Source organism: Triticum aestivum, unplaced genomic scaffold (genome assembly GCF_018294505.1).
Source record: "Triticum aestivum cultivar Chinese Spring unplaced genomic scaffold, IWGSC CS RefSeq v2.1 scaffold140664, whole genome shotgun sequence".
NCBI classification, from domain to species: Eukaryota; Viridiplantae; Streptophyta; class Magnoliopsida; order Poales; family Poaceae; genus Triticum; species Triticum aestivum.
In genome coordinates, this window is record NW_025228190.1 from 14069 (window position 1) to 21087 (window position 7019).

The 7019-nt window shown below is 47.7% G+C and overlaps 12 non-coding genes and 2 pseudogenes across 12 annotated transcripts; all 14 read left to right on the forward strand.

Moving 5' to 3' along the window:
- Positions 1–217: 217 nt before the first annotated feature.
- Positions 218–336, forward strand: LOC123173662 (5S ribosomal RNA). The gene has a single exon (XR_006486411.1). It is a non-coding gene; the product is annotated as a 5S ribosomal RNA (ribosomal RNA).
- Positions 337–706: 370 nt separating this feature from the next.
- LOC123173506 (5S ribosomal RNA) lies at positions 707–825 on the forward strand. Its single transcript, XR_006486277.1, has one exon. It is a non-coding gene; the product is annotated as a 5S ribosomal RNA (ribosomal RNA).
- Positions 826–1192: 367 nt separating this feature from the next.
- LOC123173540 (5S ribosomal RNA) lies at positions 1193–1311 on the forward strand. Its single transcript, XR_006486309.1, has one exon. It is a non-coding gene; the product is annotated as a 5S ribosomal RNA (ribosomal RNA).
- A 369-nt stretch (positions 1312–1680) lies between these two features.
- On the forward strand, positions 1681–1799 carry LOC123173541 (5S ribosomal RNA). The gene has a single exon (XR_006486310.1). It is a non-coding gene; the product is annotated as a 5S ribosomal RNA (ribosomal RNA).
- Positions 1800–2172: 373 nt separating this feature from the next.
- LOC123173511 (5S ribosomal RNA) lies at positions 2173–2291 on the forward strand. The gene has a single exon (XR_006486282.1). It is a non-coding gene; the product is annotated as a 5S ribosomal RNA (ribosomal RNA).
- Positions 2292–2662: 371 nt separating this feature from the next.
- Positions 2663–2781, forward strand: LOC123173522 (5S ribosomal RNA). The gene has a single exon (XR_006486292.1). It is a non-coding gene; the product is annotated as a 5S ribosomal RNA (ribosomal RNA).
- Positions 2782–3151: 370 nt separating this feature from the next.
- On the forward strand, positions 3152–3309 carry LOC123173594 (uncharacterized; annotated as a pseudogene).
- A 367-nt stretch (positions 3310–3676) lies between these two features.
- On the forward strand, positions 3677–3795 carry LOC123173589 (5S ribosomal RNA). The gene has a single exon (XR_006486357.1). It is a non-coding gene; the product is annotated as a 5S ribosomal RNA (ribosomal RNA).
- Positions 3796–4167: 372 nt separating this feature from the next.
- LOC123173523 (5S ribosomal RNA) lies at positions 4168–4285 on the forward strand. Its single transcript, XR_006486293.1, has one exon. It is a non-coding gene; the product is annotated as a 5S ribosomal RNA (ribosomal RNA).
- A 370-nt stretch (positions 4286–4655) lies between these two features.
- On the forward strand, positions 4656–4774 carry LOC123173604 (5S ribosomal RNA). The gene has a single exon (XR_006486373.1). It is a non-coding gene; the product is annotated as a 5S ribosomal RNA (ribosomal RNA).
- Positions 4775–5148: 374 nt separating this feature from the next.
- On the forward strand, positions 5149–5267 carry LOC123173649 (5S ribosomal RNA). Its single transcript, XR_006486398.1, has one exon. It is a non-coding gene; the product is annotated as a 5S ribosomal RNA (ribosomal RNA).
- A 372-nt stretch (positions 5268–5639) lies between these two features.
- Positions 5640–5764, forward strand: LOC123173644 (uncharacterized; annotated as a pseudogene).
- A 212-nt stretch (positions 5765–5976) lies between these two features.
- LOC123173556 (5S ribosomal RNA) lies at positions 5977–6095 on the forward strand. Its single transcript, XR_006486324.1, has one exon. It is a non-coding gene; the product is annotated as a 5S ribosomal RNA (ribosomal RNA).
- Positions 6096–6467: 372 nt separating this feature from the next.
- On the forward strand, positions 6468–6586 carry LOC123173671 (5S ribosomal RNA). The gene has a single exon (XR_006486420.1). It is a non-coding gene; the product is annotated as a 5S ribosomal RNA (ribosomal RNA).
- Positions 6587–7019: the final 433 nt, after the last annotated feature.

Consider the following 7019-nt stretch of genomic DNA (forward strand, 5'->3'; position numbering starts at 1 on the left):
AGACCAGCACTGAAGCACCGGATCCCATCAGAACTCCGAGGGTGGGGTGGAAACCGTGGTAAACTCGTCTCCGTGTTTGAGGGGGGAGGAGTAAGTAGTATATATAGGGCATTATCCATTATTAGGCAACGGTTGTAATGGTAGTAAGAATGACAATCATCTTTGCAGTGGACCTGGGAGTGGCAAGCATAAGGGACGAAGGCGGGGGTAACATGTCGGATGCGATCATACCAGCACTAAAGCACCGGATCCCATCAGAACTCCGAAGTTAAGCGTGCTTGGGCGAGAGTAGTACTAGGATGGGTGACCTCCTGGAAAATCCTCGTGTTGCATTCCCTTTTTAATTATTTTTTGCGCCTCCTGACAAACATATCGCATGTGCGCGATATATATTAACCCCGTTATATTATTTTTGACATTTGCGATATGTTTTAGCTCGTTGCTCATTGGTCACGCGTCTAGAGGCGGCTTTGTGGCGCGAGGAGCGCGTTCTGAAAGGGGTAAAAAAATACGTGTTGCTGCGGTATAGAGGGAGGGGTGGAAACCGTGGTAAACTCGTCTCCGTGTTTGAGGGGGGGAGTAAGTAGTATATATAGGGCATTATCCATTATTAGGCAACGGTTGTAATGGTAGTAAGAATGACAATCATCTTTGCAGTGGACCTGGGAGTGGCAAGCATAAGGGACGAAGGCGGGGGTAACATGTCGGATGCGATCATACCAGCACTAAAGCACCGGATCCCATCAGAACTCCGTAGTTAAGCGTGCTTGGGCGAGAGTAGTACTAGGATGGGTGACCTCCTGGCAAGTCCTCGTGTTGCATTCCCTTTTTAATTATTTTTGCGGCTCGTGACAAACATATCGCATGTGCGCGATATATATTAACCCCGTTATATAATTTTTGACATTTGCAATATGTTTTAGCTCGCTGCTCATTGGTCACGCGTCTAGAGGTGGCTTTGTGGCGCGAGGAGCGCGTTCTGAAAGGGGTAAAAAATACGTGTTGCTGCGGTATAGAGGGAGGGGTGGAAACCGTGGTAAACTCGTCTCCGTCTTTGAGGGGGGAGTAAGTAGTATATATAGGGCATTATCCATTATTAGGCAACGGTTGTAATGGTAGTAAGAATGACAATCATCTTTGAAGTGGACCTGGGAGTGGCAAGCATAAGGGACGAAGGCGGGGGTAACATGTGGGATGCGATCATAGCAGCACTAAAGCACCGGATCCCATCAGAACTCCGAAGTTAAGCGTGCTGGGGTGAGAGTAGTACTAGGATGGGTGACCTCGTGGGAAGTCCTCGTGTTGCATTCCCTTTTTAATTATTTTTTGCGCCTCGTGACAAACATATCGCATGTGCGCGATATATATTAACCCCGTTATATTATTTTTGACATTTGCAATATGTTTTAGCTCGCTGCTCATTGGTCACGCGTCTAGAGGCGGCTTTGTGGCGCGAGGAGCGCGTTCTGAAAGGGGTAAAAAATACGTGTTGCTGCGGTATAGAGGGAGGGGTGGAAACCGTGGTAAACTCGTCTCCGTGTTTGAGGGGGGGAGTAAGTAGTATATATAGGGCATTATCCATTATTAGGCAACGGTTGTAATGGTAGTAAGAATGACAATCATCTTTGCAGTGGACCTGGGAGTGGCAAGCATAAGGGACGAAGGCGGGGGTAACATGTGGGATGCGATCATAGCAGCACTAAAGCACCGGATCCCATCAGAACTCCGAAGTTAAGCGTGCTGGGGTGAGAGTAGTACTAGGATGGGTGACCTCGTGGGAAGTCCTCGTGTTGCATTCCCTTTTTAATTATTTTTTGCGCCTCGTGACAAACATATCGCATGTGCGCGATATATATTAACCCCGTTATATTATTTTTGACATTTGCGATATGTTTTAGCTCGCTGCTCATTGGTCACGCGTCTAGAGGCGGCTTTGTGGCGCGAGGAGCGCGTTCTGAAAGGGGTAAAAAAATATGTTTTGCTGCGGTATATAGGGAGGGGTGGAAACCGTGGTAAACTTGTAGCCGTGTTTGAGGGGGGGGGGAGTAAGTAGTATATATAGGGCATTATCCATTATTAGGCAACGGTTGTAATGGTAGTAAGAATGACAATCATCTTTGCAGTGGACCTGGGAGTGGCAAGCATAAGGGACGAAGGCGGGGGTAACATGTCGGATGCGATCATACCAGCACTAAAGCACCGGATCCCATCAGAACTCCGAAGTTAAGCGTGCTTGGGCGAGAGTAGTACTAGGATGGGCGACCTCCTTGAAAATCCTCGTGTTGCATTCCCTTTTTAATTATTTTTTGCGCCTCGTGACAAACATATCGCATGTGCGCGATATATATTAACCCCGTTATATTATTTTTGACATTTGCGATATGTTTTAGCTCGCTGCTCATTGGTCACGCGTCTAGAGGCGGCTTTGTGGCGCGAGGAGCGCGTTCTAAAAGGGGTAAAAAAATATGTTTTGCTGCGGTATAGTGGGAGGGGTGGAAACCGTGGTAAACTTGTAGCCGTGTTTGAGGGGGGGGAGTAAGTAGTATATATAGGGCATTATCCATTATTAGGCAACGGTTGTAATGGTAGTAAGAATGACAATCATCTTTGCAGTGGACCTGGGAGTGGCAAGCATAAGGGACGAAGGCGGGGGTAACATGTCGGATGCGATCATACCAGCACTAAAGCACTGGATCCCATCAGAACTCCGAAGTTAAGCGTGCTTGGGCGAGAGTAGTACTAGGATGGGTGACCTCCTTGAAAATCCTCGTGTTGCATTCCCTTTTTAATTATTTTTTGCGCCTCCTGACAAACATATCGCATGTGCGCGATATATATTAACCCCGTTATATTATTTTTGACATTTGCAATATGTTTTTGCTCGCTGCTCATTGGTCACGCGTCTAGAGGCGGCTTTGTGGCGCGAGGAGCGCGTTCTGAAAGGGGTAAAAAAATACGTGTTGCTGCGGTATAGAGGGAGGGGTGGAAACCGTGGTAAACTCGTCTCCGTGTTTGAGGGGGGGAGTAAGTAGTATATCTAGGGCATTATCCATTATTAGGCAACGGTTGTAATGGTAGTAAGAATGACAATCATCTTTGCAGTGGACCTGGGAGTGGCAAGCATAAAGGACGAAGGCGGGGGCAACATGTCGGATGCGATCATACCAGCACTAAAGCACCGGATCCCATCAGAACTCCAAAGTTAAGCGTGCTTGGGCGAGATTAGTACTAGGATGGGTGACCAAGCGTGCTTGGACGAGAGTAGTACTAGGATGGGTGACCTCCTGGGAAGTCCTCGTGTTGCATTCCCTTTTTAATTTTTTTTTGCGCCTCGTGACAAACATACCGCATGTGCGCGATATATATTAACCCCGTTATATTATTTTTGACATTTGTGATATGTTTTAGCTCGCTGCTCATTGGCACGCGTCTAGAGGCGGCTTTGTGGCGCGAGGAGCGCGTTCTGAAAGGGGTAAAAAATACATGTTGCTGCGGTATAGAGGGTGGGGTGGAAACCGTGGTAAACTCGTCTCCGTGTTTGAGGGGGGAGTAAGTAGTATATATAGGGCATTATCCATTATTAGGCAACGGTTGTAATGGTAGTAAGAATGGCAATCATCTTTGCAGTGGACCTGGGAGTGGCAAGCATAAGGGACGAAGGCGGGGGTAACATGTCGGATGCGATCATACCAGCACTAAATGACCGGATCCCATCAGAACTCCGAAGTTAAGCGTGCTCGGGCGACAGTAGTACTAGAATGGGTGACCTCCTGGGAAGTCCTCGTGTTGCATTCCCTTTTTAATTATTTTTTGCGCGTCGTGAGAAACATATCGCATGTGTGCGATATATATTAACCCCGTTATATTATTTTTGACATTTGCGATATGTTTTAGCTCGCTGCTCATTGGTCACGCGTCTAGAGGCGGCTTTGTGGCGCAAGGAGCGCGTTCTGAAAGGGGTAAAAAAATACGTGTTGCTGCGGTATAGAGGGAGGGGTGGAAACCGTGGTAAACTCGTCTCCGTGTTTGAGGGGGGGGGAGTAAGTAGTATATATAGGGCATTATCCATTATTAGGCAACGGTTGTAATGGTAGTAAGAATGACAATCATCTTTGCAGTGGACCTGGGAGAGGCAAGCATAAGGGACGAAGGCGGGGGTAACATGTTGGATGCGATCATAGCAGCACTAAAGCACCGGATCCCATCAGAACTCCGAAGTTAAGCGTGCTTGGGCGAGATTGTACTAGGATGGGTGACCTCCTGGGAAGTCCTCGTGTTGCATTCCCTTTTTAATTATTTTTTGCGCCTCATGACAAACATATCACATGTGCGCGATATATATTAACCCCGTTATATTATTTTTGACATTTGCGATATGTTTTAGCTCGCTGCTCATTGGTCACGCGTCTAGAGGCGGCTTTGTGGCGCGAGGAGCGCGTTCTGAAAGGGGTAAAAAAATACGTGTTGCTGCGGTATAGAGGGAGGGGTGGAAACCGTGGTAAACTCGTCTCCGTGTTAGAGGGCGGGAGTAAGTAGTATATATAGGGCATTATCCATTATTAGGCAGCGGTTGTAATGGTAGTAAGAATGACAATCATCTTTGCAGTGGACCTAGGAGTGGCAAGCATAAGGGACGAAGGCGGGGGTAACATGTCGGATGCGATCATACCAGCACTAAAGCACCGGATCCCATCAGAACTCCGAAGTTAAGCGTGCTTGGGCGACATTTCTACTAGGATGGGTGACCTCCTGGAAAATCCTCGTGTTGCATTCCCTTTTTAATTATTTTTTGCGCCTCGTGACAAACATATCGCATGTGCGCGATATATATTAACCCCGTTGTATTATTTTTGACATTTGCGATACGTTTTAGCTCGCTGCTCATTGGTCACGCGTCTAGAGGCGGCTTTGTTGCGCGAGGAGCGCGTCCTGAAAGGGGTAAAAAAGTACGTGTTGCTGCGGTATAGAGGGAGGGGTGGAAACCGTGGTAAACTCGTCTCCGTGTTTGAGGGGGGGGGGGAGTAAGTAGTATATATAGGGCATTATCCATTATTAGGCAACGGTTGTAATGGTAGTAAGAATGACAATCATCTTTGCAGTGGACCTGGGAGTGGCAAGCATAAGGGACTAAGGCGGGGGTAACATGTCGGATGTGATCATACCAGCACTAAAGCACCGGATCCCATCAGAACTCCGTAGTTAAGCGTGCTTGGGCGAGAGTAGTACTAGGATGGGTGACCTCCTGGGAAGTCCTCGTGTTGCATTCCATTTTTAATTATTTTTTGCGGCTCGTGACAAACATATCGCATGTGCGCGATATATATTAACCCCGTTATATTATTTTTGACATTTGCGATATGTTTTAGCTCGCAGCTCATTGGTCACGCGTCTAGAGGCGGCTTTGTGGTGCGAGGAGCGCGTTCTGAAAGGGGTAAAAAATACGTGTTGCTGCGGTATAGCCGGAGGGGTGGAAACCGTGGTAAACTCGTCTCCGTGTTTGAGGGGGGTTGGAGTAAGTAGTATATATAGGGCATTATCCATTATTAGGCAACGGTTATAATGGTAGTAAGAATGACAATCATCTTTGCAGTGGACCTGGGAGTGGCAAGCATAAGGGACGAAGGCGGGGGTAACATGTGGGATGCGATCATAGCAGCACTAAAGCACCGGATCCCATCAGAACTCCGAAGTTAAGCGTGCTTGGGTGAGAGTAGTACTAGGATGGGTGTCTAGAGGCGGCTTTGTGGCGCGAGGAGCGCGTTCTTACAGGGGTAAAAAATACGTGTTGCTGCGGTATAGACGGAGGGGTGGAAACCGTGGTAAACTCGTCTCCGTGTTTGAGGGCGGGAGTAAGTAGTATATATAGGGCATTATCCATTATTAGGCAGCGGTTGTAATGGTAGTAAGAATGACAATCATCTTTGCAGTGGACCTAGGAGTGGCAAGCATAAGGGACGAAGGCGGGGGTAACATGTCGGATGCGATCATACCAGCACTAAAGCACCGGATCCCATCAGAACTCCGAAGTTAAGCGTGCTTGGGCGAGATTTCTACTAGGATGGGTGACCTCCTGGAAAATCCTCGTGTTGCATTCCCATTTTAATTATTTTTTGCGCCTCGTGACAAACATATCGCATGTGCGCGATATATATTAACCCCGTTGTATTATTTTTGACATTTGCGATACGTTTTAGCTCGCTGCTCATTGGTCACGCGTCTAGAGGCGGCTTTGTTGCGCGAGGAGCGCGTTCTGAAAGGGGTAAAAAAGTACGTGTTCCTGCGGTATAGAGGGAGGGGTGGAAACCGTGGTAAACTCGTCTCCGTGTTTGAGGGGGGGGGAGTAAGTAGTATATATAGGGCATTATCCATTATTAGGCAACGGTTGTAATGGTAGTAAGAATGACAATCATCTTTGCAGTGGACCTGGGAGTGGCAAGCATAAGGGACGAAGGCGGGGGTAACATGTCGGATGCGATCATACCAGCACTAAAGCACCGGATCCCATCAGAACTCCGTAGTTAAGCGTGCTTGGGCGAGAGTAGTACTAGGATGGGTGACCTCCTGGGAAGTTCTCGTGTTGCATTCCCTTTTTAATTATTTTTTGCGGCTCGTGACAAACATATCGCATGTGCGCGATATATATTAACCCCGTTATATTATTTTTGACATTTGCGATATGTTTTAGCTCGCAGCTCATTGGTCACGCGTCTAGAGGCGGCTTTGTGGCGCGAGGAGCGCGTTCTGAAAGGGGTAAAAAATACGTGTTGCTGCGGTATAGACGGAGGGGTGGAAACCGTGGTAAACTCGTCTCCGTGTTTGAGGGGGGGGGGAGTAAGTAGTATATATAGGGCATTATCCATTATTAGGCAACGGTTATAATGGTAGTAAGAATGACAATCATCTTTGCAGTGGACCTGGGAGTGGCAAGCATAAGGGACGAAGGCGGGGGTAACATGTGGGATGCGATCATAGCAGCACTAAAGCACCGGATCCCATCAGAACTCCGAAGTTAAGCGTGC